This window comes from Lepidochelys olivacea (assembly GCF_965140295.1).
Source record: "Lepidochelys olivacea isolate rLepOli2 genome assembly, chromosome: 3".
Lineage (NCBI taxonomy): Eukaryota > Metazoa > Chordata > Testudines > Cheloniidae > Lepidochelys > Lepidochelys olivacea.
Genome location: NC_140413.1, coordinates 74063129 through 74081645, shown reverse-complemented (window position 1 = coordinate 74081645; position 18517 = coordinate 74063129). Strand labels below are relative to the sequence as shown.

Genomic DNA, 18517 nt, shown 5'->3' with positions numbered 1-18517 from the left:
TATACCTGTCAGACCTTTGTGTGTGTTATATATATATATAAACACACACATACAATAAGGCATATATGCCACAAATAGAGATGTGGGTTTTTTAGATGTTTTTAAAAATTTGACTAAACTTGGAGACTGGATTTTATATAATTTCTTTCTAGCTGCAACAGAAGGCAGCATTATCCTCCTTCAGCCTTAGGCTAGTGCTTGTGTGAACTCTAATCTGAGGCTGTTTTCATACATGAGTACAAGCATTTAATTTTACTTGTTTTGACAAAATAAAGGAGCAGTAAATTATGAATCTCAGCTGTGCACTTGCATAGCTATGAGACCCATGGGACACTGAGAGGTGCCAGCTAACATTAGTACAAAAGTGTGGTGCCCGGTGGGGGGGAAGGGGTTCTAGCCAGTTGTTGTAGGGAGTTTTCAAAGAAGCATTTTTTCCTGGTAGCCTTTTGATACAGTGGCTAGATTTTGCTGCTAGTAGAGTTTTAATGTCTGGGCTTTAGCTATTATGCAAGAAAGAAAAGATTTTATATACACAAGACTAGGGATCATCAGACCTGGGTTCTGCCTCAGACTTACTTTGGCCAGTCATGTCAGCCAGAATTTTCAAGTTTATGTGTCTGGTTCAAAATCCATGGAAGTTAATAGGAATCTCTCTCTTGCTTTGGATCTGATCTTAAATAAGTAAGGTTTGTGGGCCAGATCTTCAGCTGGTGTAAATTGACCCTAGTTTCCTCCAGAGATGGAGGATCTGACCCTGTGTTTGCATGTTGATTGCTCGGAGACCATTTTACTGACTTCACTTTCTCTAAGAAGTCTTCGAAAAAACACCATTTCCTGTCACCTCTCTCAGCTACATCCTCTTAATTAGGAAAATCTGCACTAAATGTGAAGTCCTGTCTAGTTCATCTGTAGCATGCCTTTTTATTTAAAGGCAGTGCTGTAATACAAGGGGAAGAGGTGTATGTATTCCCTTCTTTTGAGATTGGAGGGCTACAACAAACCACTTAAAAGCCATTCTGCAGTAGGGGCTGCTAAGCATTGCAGAAACCTATGGGATCTGTAGATGGCTCTGGTACCAGTAGAGCTAAAGGAATGATCTAAGGGAATGAGCACGTTTCAGGGACCAAACTCCATGTCTGTTTCATGGGTTGGGGGAGGGGAGTACATCCAAAATGGTCAGCGAGAATTACTGTCAGTGTGACCTTAGCATTTACATTTTTTCATCGGGAAGATACCTTGCAGAGAGCTGTTTAACATTGTTCTATATACTTTTCCAACACTGTAGATAATTGTATAATTCTAATTATTATTCCCTCAGTAACTACATTGTAGCACAGATTCAAAAGACAGATGAGTCCTGGGGGATATGTTCATGCAATATTTTCATAATCAAGTACCCAATGCATAATTTACTAAATGCTAAAGTGCATTGCATGTTGCTCCTTTGGTTTTTTTTCAGAATCTCCAGAACAACCACCACCGCTGATTTGAATTCCTGCCATTTTTTTTTTTTACTGGATATACTAGATAGAAAGCAGCCAACAATGACTTTTTGTACAGCTATAGTTTATAAAAAGAGACAACCATAAAGAAGAATTCAGCAATTCATTATACATTAGTCTGTGGAAAACATGTTATTTCCATTGTAAGAAAATTGTGCATTATAACTGCCCCTTACAAATACAGGGCCTGATCTGGCAATGAGCTCCATGCAGGGTACCCTTACAACTGCACAGAGCCCAGTTGACTTCAGTGAGGCTCTGCATGGATGGACTCATGCATCTGTGCAGAGTTCAGTTCAGCTCCATGCAGACACAGAGGTCTCCCCTTTGAGATAGCATGTTCTCACACTCACTCTCAAAATTATATCTATCTCAGATGAAAGCTACCTATATGGGTAAGTATATTCCTTATTTTATCTGTGATCTTATTTATTAAAATTTCCTGTTTTCATTTGTTGTCCAACCCTGCAGTGGGAGAATCAGACTCCTTGATCCTGTTTATAAAGTATGTGGGTGACTCTGAGAATCTACTCAAACTAAAGGACCAGCTGTCACTTCATTAATTTTACTAGTCATGAAGGATGTTAAAGGAAGTAAAGGAGTTTTGAGATACTACTCATGAAATCTTGTTCTGCACTCTACTATTGTACATAAAAAACTGAGTTAACTTAGGCCCTGATCTTGTAACTTCTTGTGCACGGAGTGGAAAGCTGTGTCTGTGTGAAACCCCATTGAAACCCATCCATGTGAAGAAGTTGCAGTAATGGGGCTTTAGAGCTTGGTCTCATTCTTATTATATAGGCAATAAAATGTTGAGTCTATAAGAACTGGATAGCATCCCTTTAAATAGTTTGGGAGCCTTCTAGTGAGCCTCTGTCTCCTATTGCAGTCTCCATAGAACCCTGCCAGAGCAGCAGTATGCATATAGAGGTAGGCCTTATATATTAGTAAACATGGTGTGACAAAGCTCTGTCCTTACCTCCATGGGTCCCACATTTCCTGACAGATTTCGCTAGCCTCAGAGGCTCACTGTGACCCTCCACATAACCCTTCTCTCTCTAGGGAGAAGGGAGACAGTCTACTGAGCCATTTTCATCATAAGCCAGCAAAGGAGGTGAGGAGACGTTATCCTTCCTTGCACAGTCTCAGTGATTAGTCAGAGGGGCAAAGGTGGGGGGGAGCCCAGGCCCACCCTCTACTACAGGCTCCAGCCCAGGGACCCTAATAGTATCAGCTATGGTAGCTGACCTTTTAGAAACATGACATGTACAATTCCCTGTGCTACTTCCCCCACAGCAGCCCTCTCTTCCTCAAGCTCTACTTCACCCTTACCTCAGGGCCTCCTTCCTTGTGCCTGATATGGTGTGTACTACTCAGTCTCTCCAACAGCACAACTTCCTCCCACAACTCCTGACATGCACACCCACCTGACTAACTGGGAGGCTTTTAACTAGTTTCAGCCAGTCCCTGATTGGCTTCAGGTGTCCCAATCAACCTAGCATTCTCCCTGCCTTCTGGAAAGTTCTTAATTGGCCCCAGGTGTCTTAATTGACCTGGAGCAGCTGCCATTTCACTTATCTTGGTACCAGGGATTTGTTTAGCCTGGAGCTAATCTATCTATCTATCTCCCACTACTTTTCTATAGCCAGCTGGCCTTGCCCCGTCACAACAGTTACATGGAAATCACTTGTGTCCATGTAGTGTCCATGTAGTCTTAATGTAGGGAACAAAGACACAACAAAACTCCCTCTGTCTTCAATGAAAGTAGGCTCAGTCTAATGTTGTAGCATTATGGGAATAAATGCTATGTAGTATTAGGGAATAAATCATTTGCACATCAGTAATAATAAATAATTAGTAATAATGCAGCAGTATCTTTCAGATTTGTATTCCACTCTAGAGACTAATGAAACTCTAGATATCCTGTGGATATATTAGGAAGGACTACTAACAAAATGTTTTGAACTAGGTGTACATGAAATCTCGTTGGGGTGAATGAAATATTTATGTGCCTTGTTACTGTTAATCTATTTAAATATCAATTAGTCTCATCTTATCTCAAAGACAAATCTAATACTACCTTTTTGTGGTAGAAAGGCAACCCATCACATGATCAACCCCTCCCCTCCATATTAAACCAGCCTTGGGTGAAACTCAGGGTGGTCACCACTAAAAATGAAAAAAGGAATGTTCTGCTGCTGATAAAGCACCCCCACCTCAGGAATGTCTCTAGCAAAAGTTATAACCACCAAGGTTGTAAAGATGCTGGGAAATTAGGGAGGCTACAGAAAGAGACTCAACAAATGGTAAAATAAGCTCTTACCAGCATGTTATGCTGACCATCTGGACAAACAGAAAAGGTCACAACTAAGTGACAATTTGGGCATGAAACATAAAATATATATATAAAAAAAAAAAAAACTTGGGCAGGAAGGACACATAGGTGCCAGTGTGTAGTTGGTTAAAAATTTTGTTATTTAGGAGTGTGGGATAATGTGATAGGTCTAGTAAATTTGAAGGAGGTAGCTAGTTTTACCTATATAATGTAAATGAAAAACAATGCTCTTTGGGAACCATTTCCGGATCGCAGTGCAACATCAAGCTGCTGGAATGCTGACCCCTCTGCATGACCGTGATGTGCAGAGGCATTGCCAGGAACCCCCAGATGAATGAATCCTGACTGGCCATCGGGTGAAATTTGTCTGCACATTGGGAGTGGTGAGCATAAGATATTTGCTTGGTATATGTATTCTGTGTGTGTTGCTAATAAATAGATGTTTAGAGCACATAGATGTGTAAGGCTCTTTCGCTGGGAAAAGGTTCCGTAGAGCCCTGAGGGAAAGGGCAGGTACTTATGTTGACCAGGTTTCTTCCAGAGCCCATGGGTAAGGATAGGTGCCTTACATCCTGAGCCTTCAGAAGGGAAAGGGTGGGTCACGCCTTGAGCCCTTGGTAGGGTATAGGCGAGGTGCCCTAAATTGAGTGGGTAACACCCCCTTGCTTGCAGGGCATTTTCTCCATTTGCCACTAACCAGCACCACAGGTACTTAAATGCAGAAACCCTGATCTAGGTGCTGGTCCTGAATGTTGATATTCATCTGTCTTGATTCTGCATGAGTCATCCACAAAATGTCAGTATTTTCTTCACTCATTTTGAGGTCACAGATTGTTAAATTCCCTGTTCTAGACATCAATCACCTGGCCCAAATCTCCCTTACAATCAACAATTAGTGTAATATTGTCTGCCTACATCTACTTCATGCTATGTTCCATTTGGATTTGCTTACTGATAAAGTCCATCACAATTGTGAATAGTAATCTACTATGCACTGATCTCTGGTGGAGCTCAAGTGTCACCTCGAAACCCTAAGTTACACCAAAGGGCGTCTGTGCTTTTGTCATAGAACTGTCATACCAACACATCGCCATCTGGACATGGTCGTGTGGTACCCCCGCAAAATCATAGTAGAGGCACCAGCAGTTGCCCCGTTACTTTGTGGAATGCTTTCTCCAAATTGGGGAAAGCCCATCCATTCTCAGTGTTTCCCTCCAGCTCCTTTTCTACCAACTGTCTAGTGATAAGCATACCATCTGTAATCTCTGTTCTTTTTCTAAAACCAAATTAATCCCTTCCTTAAATGGGCTCCATTATTCAGTGGATATGACTATCATGATTCTCTCTAACAGCTTAATGCACTGGGACAGCAACTTAATTCCTGGGCATTTTGAACAGTTATATATGTCATCGTTTTCTTTGTTTATTGGAACCAGTATGGACTTTCTCCATTTTGGGGGGATTTTTCTTCTTTCCAGACTTCATACAGGATTTGCCTGAGCCAGCACCCACCAACCTCTCTCAAGGCTTTGATCATTTTCATCATGACTTCATCTGGACCTGCTGCTTTTCCATGTGCCATCTTCAGCAGTGTAGCCTGGATATCTGCCTTTGTCAGATCATTGACATCCATGATTATGAGTTCAAATGAGAGTGTGGTATCTGAACAGTTCTCACTGAGTAGACCCTCACTGTATTCTTGTCATTGATTACATGCCATCACTGCTATCACAAGCATTTTGCCCCCTGCTTCCTTTACGAATGGCATGTTCACTTAGTCTGCTTTTTTTTGTTTCTTGTCCACCTGATGGCATATATTTTCTTTTTGGCAAGTTGAGGGCAGTTGTTCAACTCTATACAGCTTGTTTAAAGCTAGGTTCTAACCTTTCTGACAGTTTGTTTTGCTACTCAAGTGGAGGCTCTACAGATGGCAAACACTTCTTCTGAAGGATTATTTTCCATCACCATTCTGGCTTCTCCCTTATTTCTTACTGCTTTTTGTACCACCTCATTCCACCACCATTCTTTAAGAGATTGTGGTCTACCTACCTTAGTGCATCCACATATCACCTCAGCTTCTTGGTTAGGATCAATACATTATTGAAGATATACCACTCCTCTTCTGCTGTTCCAATTTGTGTATCTCTTGGCTCAAACTTCGTGACTATCTCCTTAAACTCGTCTGCAATTGCACCATGCAGTGTCGTCATCCCAATGCATGTCTTCTTGGAACAAAGTTCACGCTGCCACTAATAGCTTGTGTTGGAGTATGACTGTTTTGTAATTGTTAGGGATAACCTTACAATCCTTAACAAGCTTCTTCTGGTTCATTCAGATGAGCAAGAAATCTGTTTGCTTACAATGATGCAATGATGACATTCTCTTTTCTTAAAAGCAAGTGTTGGCAATCACTCACTAATTGCCTAAACACACGTCAAGCAGGGCAGTGCCCTGTGCATTCTGAGCTCCCAGTATCTGCTTATAGTCTGACTAACTTGAGCATGTGACTGCTGAAATCTCCCACAGTGGCCAGTAATTCCTCAGGTCTGGCCATTTCTGCTAAATGAATCACAGAATCATAGAATATCACGGTTGGAAGAGACCTCAGGAGGTCATCTAGTCTAACCCCCTGCTCAAAAGCAGGACCAACCCCTTCTAAATAATCCCAGCCAGGGCTTTGTTAAGCCTCACCTTAAAAACCTCTAAGGAAGATGATTCCACCACCTCCCTAGGTAACCCATTCCAGTGCTTCATCACCCTCCTAGTGAAATAGTGTTTCCTAATATCCAACCTAAACCTTCCCCACTGCAACTTGAGACCATTACTCCTTGTTCTGTCATCTGCTACCACTGAGAACAGTCTAGATCCATCCTCTTTGGAACCCCCTTTCAGGTAGTTGAAAGCAGCTATCAAATCCCCCCTCATTCTTCTCTTCTGCAGACTAAATAATCCCAGTTCCCGCAGCCTCTCCTCATAAGTCATGTGCTCCAGCCCCCTAATCATTTTTGTTGCCCTCTGCAGGACTCTTTCCAATTTTCCACATCCTTCTTGTAGTGCGGAGCCCAAAACTGGACACAGTACTCCCGATGAGGCCTCACCAATGCCGAATAGAGGCGAACGATCACATCCCTCTATATGCTGGCAATGCTCGTTCTTATACAGCCCAAAATGCCATTAGCCTTCTTGGCAACAACGGCACACTGTTGACTCATATCCAGCTTCTTGTCCACTGTAACCCCTAGGTCCTTTTCTGCAGAACTGCTGCCTAGCCATTCGGTCCCTAGTCTGTGGCGGTGCATGGGATTCTTCCGTCCTAAGTGCAGGACTCTGCCTTGTCCTTGTTGAACCTCTTCAGATTTCTTTTGGCCCAATCCTCTAATTTGTCTAGGGCAATCTGTATCCTATCCCTACCCTCCAGCGTATCTACCACTTCTCCCAGTTTAATATCATCTGCAAACTTGCTGAGGGTGCAATCCATGCCATCCTCCAGATCATTAATGAAGATATTGAAGAAAACCAGCCCCCGGACTGACCCTTGGGGCACTCCACTTGATACCGGCTGCCAACTAGATATGGAGCCATTGATCACTACCCGTTGAGCCCAATGATCTAGCCGGCTTTCTGTCCACCTTACAGTTCATTCATCCAACCCATACTTCTTTAACTTATTGGCAAGAATACTGTGGGACACCATATCAAAAGCTTTGCTAATGTCAAGGAATAACATGTCCACTGCTTTCCCCTTATCCACAGAGCCAGTTATCTCGTCATAGAAGGCAATTAGGTAAGTCAGGCATGACTTGCCCCGGTGAATCCATACTGACTGTTCCTGATCGCTTTTCTCTCCTCTAAGTGCTTCAAAATTGATTCCTTGGGGGACCTACTCTATGACTTTTCCAGGGACTGAGGTGAGGCTGACTGGCCTGTAGTTTCCAGGATCCTCCTTCTTCCCTTTTTTAAAGATGGCACTACTTTAGCCTTTTTCCAGTCATCCGGGACCTCCCCCAATCGCCATGAGTTTTCAAAGATAATGGCCAATGGCTCTGCAATCACATCTCCCAATTCCTTTAGCACCCTCAGATGCAGCACATCCGGCCCCATGAACTTGTGTTCATCCAGCTTTTCTAAATAGTCCCAAACCACTTCTCTCTCCACAGAGGGCTGGTCACCTCCTCCCCATACTGTGCTGCCCAGTGCAGTAGTCTGGGAGCTGACCTTGTTCGTGAAGACAGAGGCAAAAAAAGCATCCTCTGTCAGTAGGTTGTCTCCCCCATTCAGTAAGGGACCCACGCTTTCCCTGACCTTCTTGTTGCTAGCATACCTGTAGAAATCCTTCTTGTTACTCTTAACATCCCTTGCTAGCTGCAACTCGAAGTGTGATTTGACCTTCCTGATTTTGCTCCTGCATGCCTGAGCAATATTTTTATACTCGTCCCTTGTCATTTGTCCAATCTTCCACTTCTTGTAAGCTTCTTTTTTGTGTTTAAGATCAGCAGGGATTTCACTGTTAAGCCAAGCTGGTCACCTGCCATATTTACTGGTCTTTCTGCACATCAGGATGGTTTGTTCCTCCAACCTCAATAACAATTCTTTAAAATACAGCCAGCTCTCCTGGACTCCTTTCCCCCTCATGTTATGCTCCCAGGGGACCCTGGCCATCAGTTCCCTGAGGGAGTCAAAGTGCTTTTCTGAAGTCCAGGGTCTGTATTCTGCTGCTCTCCTTTCTTCCTTGTGTCAGGATCCTGAACTCGACCATCTCATGGTCACTGCCTCCCAGGTTCCCATCCATTTTTGCTTCCCCTACTAATTCTTCCCTGTTTGTGAGCAGGTGGTCAAGAAGAGCTCTGCCCTAGTTTGTTCCTCCAGCACTTGCACCAGGGAATTGTCCCATACACTTTCCAAAAACTTCCTGGATTGACTGTGCACTGCTGTATTGCTCTCCCAGCAGATATCGGAGTGATTGAAGTCACCCATGAGAACCAGTGCCTGTGATCTAGTAACTTCTGTTAGTTGCCTGAAGAAAGCTCTGCCTATATTCTTCTTTCTCTTCCTCAGGGCAACCCTGGTGTGGGGCTACACAAATACTACAAGTAACCTGGACTCCTCTTGTGTTCAGACAGCCATTAAACAGTCTTTCACACTGATGATTTCCCAAACAGTTTTTCAAAGTTCGTTTCAAGACAGTTTAAAATCAAGAGTTTTCTGTCTCATAAGTGAGGTGCCTACCACAGTTAAAGGACCCCATTTGCTCCAAGCAGCCTGGTTTTAAAGGGCCAGACAGTCGTTGCCTTTCACATCCCCACTTTTTGTTTGGAACACCTCCAACATGAGAAGACAAGTGGTAGGAGTTTGGTTGTCAGAGGCTGTGTATTGGCCATTTGGAACCTTTATTATAGGGACTGAGACCTCATCCTCAGTTCTACCCCAAGCCATGGCAACCCTTTAGGAGGCTATGAACTCACTCGATACCATAAAAAGATCTGTAAGATTTCCCTTGTAATTCACTATCAGTTAACTGGGTCATTTGTGGATATTATTGCCAATTTATTGGTAAAACTACCATGTGCTGAAATAAAAATAAATGGAAGGTAACTTGATTCCCTCCTGCTCGGAATAGAGACATTACTGCTAATAAAGTTTTGCATTTAAAATAGCACATTTTAATCTGAGGATCCCCTAGTACTTTACAATTCAGCGTGACAACACCTATTTTACAGAGAGGTAAATCCAGGCACAGAAATATTAACTGACTTAGAATCATAGAACTGGATGGGACCTTAAGAGGTCATCTAGTGCAGTCCCCTACACTCATGGCAGGACTAATTATCTAGACCATTCCAGACAGGTGTTTGTCTAACCTGCACTTAAAAATCTCCTATGATGGAGATTCCACAACCTCCCTAGACAATTTATTCCAGTGCTTAACCACCCTGACAGTTAGGAAGTTTTTCCTAATGTCCAATCTAAACCTCCCTTGCTGTAATTTAAGCCCATTGCTTCTTGTCCTAGCCTCAGAGGTTAAGAAAAACAAATTTTCTTCCTCCTCCTTGTAACAAACTTTTACATACTTGAAAACTGTTATCATGTCCCCTCTCAGTCTTCTCATTTCCAGATTAAACAAACAAATTTTTTTCAATCTTCCCTCATAGGTCATGTTTTCTAGACCTTTAATCATTCTTGCTCTTCTCTGGGCTCCTTCCAATTTGTCCAATCCTTCCTTAAATGTGGTGCCCAGGACTGGACACAATACTCCAGTTGAGGCCTAATCAGCACAAAGTAGAGCGGAAGAATTACTTCTCATGTCTTGCTCCTGCTAATTCATCCCGGAATGATGTTCACTTTTTTTGCAACAGCATTACACTGTTGACTCATATTTAGCTTGTGGTCCACTATGACCCCCAGATCCCTTTCCACAGTACTCCTTCCTAGGCAGTCATTTCCCATTTTGTATGCGTGCAACCGATTGTTCCTTCCTAAATGGAGTACTTTGCAAAAAAAATCCTTTTTGAATTTCATCCTATTTACTTCAGACCATTTCTCCAGTTTGTCTAAATCATTTTGAATTTTAATGCTATCCTCCAAAGCACCTGCAACCCTTCCCAGCTTGGTATCGTCCGCAAACGTTATGCTCTTCCAGCATGACACTGAACCACTGATAACTATTCTCTGGGAATGGTTTTCCAACCAGTTTTGCATCCACTTTATAGTAGCTCCATCTAGGTTGCATTTCCCTCGTTTGTTTATGAGAAGGTCATGTGAGACTGTATCAAAAGCTTTACTAAAGTCAAGATGTACCACATCTACCGCTTCCCCCCGTCCACAAGGCTTGTTACCCTGTCAAAGCTATCAAGTTGGTTTGACACAATTTGTTTTTGACAAATTCATGCTATTACTTATCACCTTATTATCTTCTAGATGTCTGCAAATTAATTGCTTAATGATTTGCTCCAAATCTTTCCAGGTACAGAAGTTAAGCTGACTGGTCTATAATTTCCTAGGTTGTCCTTATTCCCCTTTTTATAGGTTGGCACAATATTTGCCCTTTTCCAATCTTCTGGAATCTCTCCCGTTTTCCATGACTTCTCATAGATAGTCACTAATGGCTCAGATATCTCCTCAGTCAGCTCCTTGAGTATTCTAGGATGCATTTTATCAGGCCCTGGTGACTTGAAGCCATCTAATTTGTCCACATAATTTTTAACTAGTTCTTTTCCTATTTTAGTCTCTTCTGATCCTACCTCATTTTCACTGGCATTCACTACGTTAGACGTCCAATCACCACCAATCTTCTTGGTGAAAACCGAAACAAAGAAGTCATTAAGCACATCTAACATTTCCACATTTTCTGTTATCCCCCCCCCCCATTGAGTAATGGGCCTACCCTGTCCTTGGTCTTCCTCTTGCTTCTAATGTATTTGTAGAATGTTTTCTTGTTATCCTTTATGTCTCTGGCTAGTTTGAGCTCATTTTGTGCCTTGGCCTTTCTAATTTTGTGACTACATACTTGTGTTATTTGTTTATATTCATCCTTTATAATTTGACCCAGTTTCCACTTTTTGTAGGACTCTCTTTTGATTTTTAGATCATTGAAGATCTGGTTGTCTGAGACTACGCAGTGAACTGGGACAAATCCAAGAATATCAAGCAGGAATCTGGACTGTCTGTCCCTGATTGTAACTTGAACATTCTGTAATATGTTTCAAAAGGATTTCCTAGAAATTCACTCCACCTGTGTAGAGCTTGCACATTTAAACTCTGTGTAGGTGGAATGTGGAGCAGATGAGAAAGTGAAATCCACCCTTGCACCTCCAAGGTCAGAGTGTAGAGTTGCTGTTCACCCCTCATTCACCACTACCCCCAGTTATCTGCTACTCCAGACAGGATAGCAGTCACATACACTCAGTACCAAATGCACAGGATTCCAGGGACACTTAATTTACAAAAATAGGGCTCTACAGCCTCTCCCCTTCTGTTTGACCTATGCAAGGACAGCATGGAGACTCTGCCTGCAGCATGTAGAGGGTGCGTTGCTACTTTGTCAACCTAATCCCTGTGGAGACCCTATGTGAGGTCTAAGTGATACATTGGGCCTTTTGCTGGCTCTTTGCTCTACAGATGAATTTCACTGTGAGAGAACAGAATAATAATCCTGACTAAATGGATTTAATTTTCATGTGAATAAAAATTAGCTTAATCTTTCTATGTTATGGCTCAAACTGTCCTTGTATAAACTTTGGGATTAACATTTATTTGTTGGACCCTTTTTATTATATTAAAATGATTGTCCTTTCACACAGCTCAATTTACCTGTCCTTTTATGTAAACCAGTTTTAAAAGGGTTCATTAAGAACTCTTTTTCCCCCCCTTTCTTTTCTTTTCTTTCCTGGTTACAGAGGTTCAGTTTCTTTAAATGTAAATAGAACAGTCTCCCACAGAACAGGTTTCCAATTTTCATGAGAGCCCAGCATGCAAATGTATGATTTGTAAATTATGCAAGCCTGCAATAAGAATATGAATGGAATAAGTAAATGCAAATGGTTTTGCAGCCAACTGCAGAAGCATTAAATAAATGCAATATCTCAAAAGTCACAGTGAACCACAGTTAATAGGATTAAGTTGGACATTCCATAAACATTTTTGTATAACATATATATCAAATATTTATGCATGAACACAAACTAAAAACAAATAGTGAAAATAATTTTGGTTTTGGGGTGAAACATATCAACATTGCAGCATCTCTCCAACACCTACATTTCTTTTGGCCCACTGTATTTAGTCATATTTCATGAAAAAGGCAAGTAGCTGTCAGTCCAAGGGACAGCTGGTGAATGTGGTAATGCAGTAAAACCATGGCTACTGTTACTACGTAGAGTCAGATCCCTAGTAAATTGCAGCTGTGCTCCCATGACCATTCCTTACAGCAGAGTATATGGATGACAAGAAACACTTTTAGTCTTCAGTCTTTTTTTACTCCCTATCTCCCTTGAATGACAATAAGTTCTGCTACTCCATAAAGTCTTAAAAGCTCCTTTGGAGCATGAGGATATTATAGGATTTTATATATTTATTAGATACTAGTAGTAGTAGTATTAAGTGAGACTTAATATGTATATATTTCTATTGAGCATATTTGTAAATGTGGACAAATATGATTCTTAACTATTTTTTTATTTCAACATACTAAAATACAGCTACTTTTTAATATCAGTGATTGTGTTGTCAATATTAATACTATTTAATTAATTGTTAATAAATGCTTAGCTCTTTAAAGCCACAATCATGAAGTGCTTTTTAAAGAAAGGTAAGTATTATTGCCATTTTACGGATGGGGAAACTGAGGCAGTCAGATGCCACAACTTTTGCAAGGTCACAGGTCAATGGCAGAACGGGGAATAGAACCTTATATTACGGGACCACAGTTTTATAGTAGTATCTTTATTTTCCCTCCTTACGGACATTAAATGAATGTGTGACTGGCTGCACAGACACACTGCAGTCATTTGCACAGAAAATCATTAAACCTTATATTGATTACAAAGATTGCATTATTTAAATTATTAAGAATTATTTGAATCATTAAGATTGAATTATATTGAATAATTATTGAAGTAGGGTTGTCCATTAATCACAGTTAACTCATGTGATTAACTCATAAAATGAATCGCGATTAAGAGTATAAGAATGGCCATACTAGGTCAGACCATCTAGCCCAGTATCCTGTCTTCCAACAGTGGCCAGTGCCAGGTGCTCTAGAGGGAATGAACAGAACAGGGAATCATCAAGTGATCCATCCTCTGTCACCCATTCCCAGCTTCTGGGATTAAAAAAATTAATCACAATTAGTCGCAGTTTTAATCGCACTGTTAAACAATAGAATACCAATTGAAATTTAGTAATATTTTGGATGTTTTTCTACATTTTCATATATATTGTATTCTGTGTTATACTTGAAATCAAAGTGTATATTATTTTTATTACAAATATTTGCACTGTAAAAATGAGAAACAAAAAAATAGTATTTTTCCATTCACTTCATACAAGTACTGAGGTGCAATCTCTTTGTTGTGAAACTGCAACTTACAAATGTAGATTTTTTTTTTGTTACATAACTGCACTAAAAACAAAACAATGTAAAACTTCAGAGTCTACAAATTCATTCAGTCCTACTTTTTTTCAGCCAATTGCTAAGACAAATAAGTTTGTTTACATTTACAGGAGATAATGCTGCCCTCTTCATATTTACTAGAAAGTGACAGCAGGCATTTGCATGGCACTTTTGTAGCCGGCATTGCAAGGTATTTATGTGCCAGATATGCTAAACATTCGTATGCCCCTTCATGCTTCAGCCATCATTTCAGAGGATATGGTTCCATGTTGATGAGGCTAGTTAAAAGAATAATGCGTTAATTAAATTTGTGACAAACTCCTTGGGGGAGAATTGTGTGTCCTCTGCTCTGTTTTACCTGCATTCTGCCATATGTTTCATGTTACAGTAGTCTCGAATGATGACAAAGCACATATTGTTCATTTTAAGTACACTTTCACTGCAGATTTCACAAAATGCAAAAAAGATACCAATGTGAAATTTCTAAAGACAGCTACTGCACTCGACACAAGGTTTAAGAATCTGAAGTGCCTTCCAAAATCTGAGAGGGACGAGGTGTGGAGCATGCTTTCAGAAATCTTAAAAGAGCAACACTCTGATGCAGAAACTACAGAACCCAAACCACCAAAAAAGAAAATCAGCCTTGTGCTGGTGGCATCTGACTCAGATAATGAAAATGAACATGCGTCCGTTCACACTGCTTTGGATCGTTATCAGGTAGAACCCATCATCAGCATGGATGTGTGTCCCCTGGAATGGTGGTTGAAGCATGAAGGGATATATGAATCTTTAGCATATCTGGCACATAAATATCTTGCAACACCAGCTACAACAGAGCCATGAGAATGCCTGTTCTCACTTTCAGGTGACATGGCAAACAAGAAGCAGGCAGCATTATCTCCTGTAAATGTAAAGAAACTTGTTTGTCTGAGCAATTGGCTGAACAAGAAGTAGGACTGAGTGGACTTGCAGGCTCTAAAATTTTACACTGTTTTATTTTTTAATGCAGTTTTCTTTATATAATTCTACATTTGTAAGTTCAACTTTCATGATAAAGAGATTACAGTACAGTACTTGCATTAAGTAAATTGAAAGATACTATTTATTTTGTTTTTTACAATGCAAATACTTGTAATCAAAAATAAATATAAAGAGAGCACTGTACACTTTGTATTCTGTGTTATAATTGAAATAAATATATTTGAAAATGTAGAAAACATCCAAAACTATTTAAAAAAATGGAATTCTATTATTGTCTAACAGTGCGAGTAATCACGATTAATTTTTTTAATCGCTTGACAGCCCTATATTGAAATAATCTCTTTCGCTCTACTCCATGCTGATTAGTATTAGTATGCTGGAGTATTCTGTCAAGTTCTGGGCACCACATTTCAGGAAAGATGTGGACAAATTGGAGAAAGTCCAGAGCAGAGCAACAAAAATGATTAAAGGTCTAGAAAACATGACCTGTGAGGGAAGACTGAAAAAATTGGGTTTGTTTAGTCTGGAGAAGAGAAGACTAAGGGGGGACATGATGACAGTCTTCAAGTACGTAAAAGGTTGTTACAAGGAGGAGGGAGAAAAATTGTTGTTCTTAACCGCTGAGGATAGGACAGGAAGGAATGGGCTTAAATTGCAGCAAAAGCGGTTTAAATTGCACATTAGGAAAAACTTCCTAACGATCAGGGTGGTTAAGCACTGGAATAAATTGCCTGGAGAGGTTGTGGAATCTCCATTCCTGGAGAGTTTTAAGAGCAGGTTAGACAAACACCTACCAGGGATAGTTTTACTTAGCCCTGCTATGAGTGCAGGGGACCGGACTAGATGGCTTCTCGAAGTCCCTTTCAGTGCTACGATTCCATGATTCTATTATTTTAGTTAAAAGGGGGGGCTATGTTTAAACCGATTGTGCAACCCTTTAATCTATATTTGTTTCTTCAAAGCATTGCTTTGGTTTTTGTTAGTACCCCTCCCCGCCTTGATTTCTCTGAGACAAGGTTTGCCAGGAATTTGTATACTCTAGGTTTTCACTTGTCATTTTCACATCTGTCCTTCATATGTATAACACATAGGCAGAGGATGGCACTAATTGATGTAAACAAGATCAATATAACAGAAAATTATTACATCATGGTGCAAACAAGCATTATAGGGACTTCAGAATCACCATGAGCCCGGCCTATTTTCTGCTTTATGAGTAAATTTTGTATACAAGACTGACTATTTAGGTGCCAGACAAATAATCCTGGAGAGTGAAGTCTAATTTTTTTTATAGAAAAGGTACAGCACATTCAGCACTATGTGTCTTGAACTTTGGAGGGTGAGGTGGGGTTATGAAATGGACACTGGTCCACTTGAAATTTGATTGATACCACCAACCCCTTTCATGTTAGCCACCAAAGGGCATAGGACAGTTATAATATAGGGCCTAATTCTACTCCCACTGAAGCAGGACCTGTGTATCATCTACAAAACTGTCAACTAAATTCCAGCTGAAGAATCTTTATTACTGGTGAAAAGGCACAAATGAGAAAGAATGCAGATTGTCTTTTAGATCCCAGGTTAAGGTTATAGAGCTGGAAATGTTGTAGGAAGGGCAACAGTAATAGCAGCACACCCAAACCCAAGACCAGAGAAGGTACTACGTGATGGCACATGGGGGAGAAGCAGGGTGGTTTTAACTGAGATGGGGTGAAGTGGAAGATGTTCACTTTCCTCTGAAGCACTGGTTGTTGGCCACAGTCTGAGTCAGAATATTAGACTAAACTAGCTAGGCAAATAGTCTGTTTCAACATGGAGGCTGAGGTAGTTTAGCACCCTGAAGAAGTCGCTCAGCACCTTGAAGGATTGGGTTCTTATTCCTGATTTTATGGATTTATCACATGCCCTTTAACATTCATAGTGGATGAAAATTGATCAAAAAAAGTCTCTAAGTCCTGACAGCGGCACAGTTTAAGGCTGTTTTACATGGAATTAACCCCCATATGGGAAGTGAGCTGGTGGCAGGGCCAGAGCAAACACTAATATGGCCATTCAGAACAATTCTAGATTGTGGAGCTGATCAGAGGCCGCTTCCCATTAAACACACTAGCCACCAACCTGTCCAGAATTCCAGGGGTACAAACATGGATTAAAACCATTTTTGCTCTTCCTTCCCCCGGTCTGTGCCTGTATATGCTGTGCATTCAAGAACACACAATCTCATCTGCTTTTGAGCCTCAGACTTGTTAGGGTTTTTTCTTAACATAATTTTTTACTGAAGACATGTCCATTTGCCTCTTGCAAATCTAATAATGCACATTTCCAAGATGTACCAGGAGAGTGTATTACTCTCAAACATCTAATTTTCTACTGTCCAGAGTGCCCCTGTTCCTTATTTGTCACAGAGCTTAAATAAAAAATTAGAATGTCAAATAACAATCACAATAGTGAATGTAAAAACACAAAAGCTTGCAGAAAATGCTCTTTCAAGCAGAAAATGCTACTATAAAAAGAGCCTGGAAGTCTGAAATGCTCCTCTTCATAATAAATGGTTATACAGCATATGGCATGTGGTGGAAATTGGACTTATTCATTTCAAAACAAACTGAAGAACTTTAAGTGTAGACTCTTTTCTACAATTACATGGCGGAACTCTCTCAATCTCTGTGGAAGAAGAGAGGAGATAGAAATAGACAGATGGGCAATTTAAACCAATATTGGGCTGATTTTAATTCAGTATTTTGAAAAGAGTAATGTAGTTGTCTTAAAAACACATGTTGCCTGAGGGTTACAGTTGTAGATTAGCTTCAGAAATAGAGCTGCAAAAAATTTTTTTTGGATGAATGGCTTATTTGCCGAAAAATGCAGTTTCGGGTCAAATTTGGTGAACAGTTTCAGGGGAAAAAATTAGCTAGATTCATTTAAACAATAAAAGGGCAAAAGACACCCAAAACCAAAACAAAACAACACAAACTAAAAATACAACAAAACCCAAAATATTTCATTTCACTTTCAGTTTTTTGTTTTGGTGAGGAAAACAAAAAAAAATCCATTCCAACCTAAAAATTTTGGGGATTTTTCAGTTTGGTACCTGAACAGAAAAAATCTATTATTCACTTGCCTCTACTCAGAAATACTTCTTCCTTAAGAGTTTTCTTTTCCTAGATGATAAAGTACACATAGTTGAAAAAGAATCTCTTACCTATTGCCCAATCTCTAGATTATGTATTAATTATATTGATTACTTAAAAATCCTGAGTTATCACTTTGAGGGTTGACAGGTTCTTGTCCCAAGATCAGGCTCAGTATTATTGAAATTATTATATAGTTGGGAATCCCACTGTGCACAGTTGCAACACTCGCGCTAGAGGAACTCTTTTATATTTACAAATATAGAGTATTAATACATTTAGCACAGTCACAAACACCCCCAATTTAGTAAGATAGAGATACTACAGAATGTACATCTGCACACCCATATACTCACACCATCCCTTGTAGAACAACCTGAAATGTTAGCCATCATCTTCCTCATCAGCATCACCTTCCCCCTCATCAGTAGTGGCCATCATTCTGGCACCTCCCAAGGAC

The 18517-nt window shown here is 40.4% G+C and overlaps 1 protein-coding gene across 4 annotated transcripts in view; it reads right to left on the bottom strand.

The window, feature by feature from the left end:
* The window catches only part of KLHL32 (kelch like family member 32), a 246627-nt gene extending 228110 nt beyond the window's left edge, over positions 1 to 18517 (bottom strand). For 3 of the 4 annotated variants that reach the window (XR_014710741.1, XR_014710742.1, XM_084622592.1), the window contains exon 1: positions 18414 to 18517. The gene's annotated coding sequence lies outside the window, so the exon portion shown is untranslated. The remainder of the gene's footprint in view (positions 1 to 18413) is intronic. The other variant, XM_084622593.1, reaches the window with a different exon arrangement.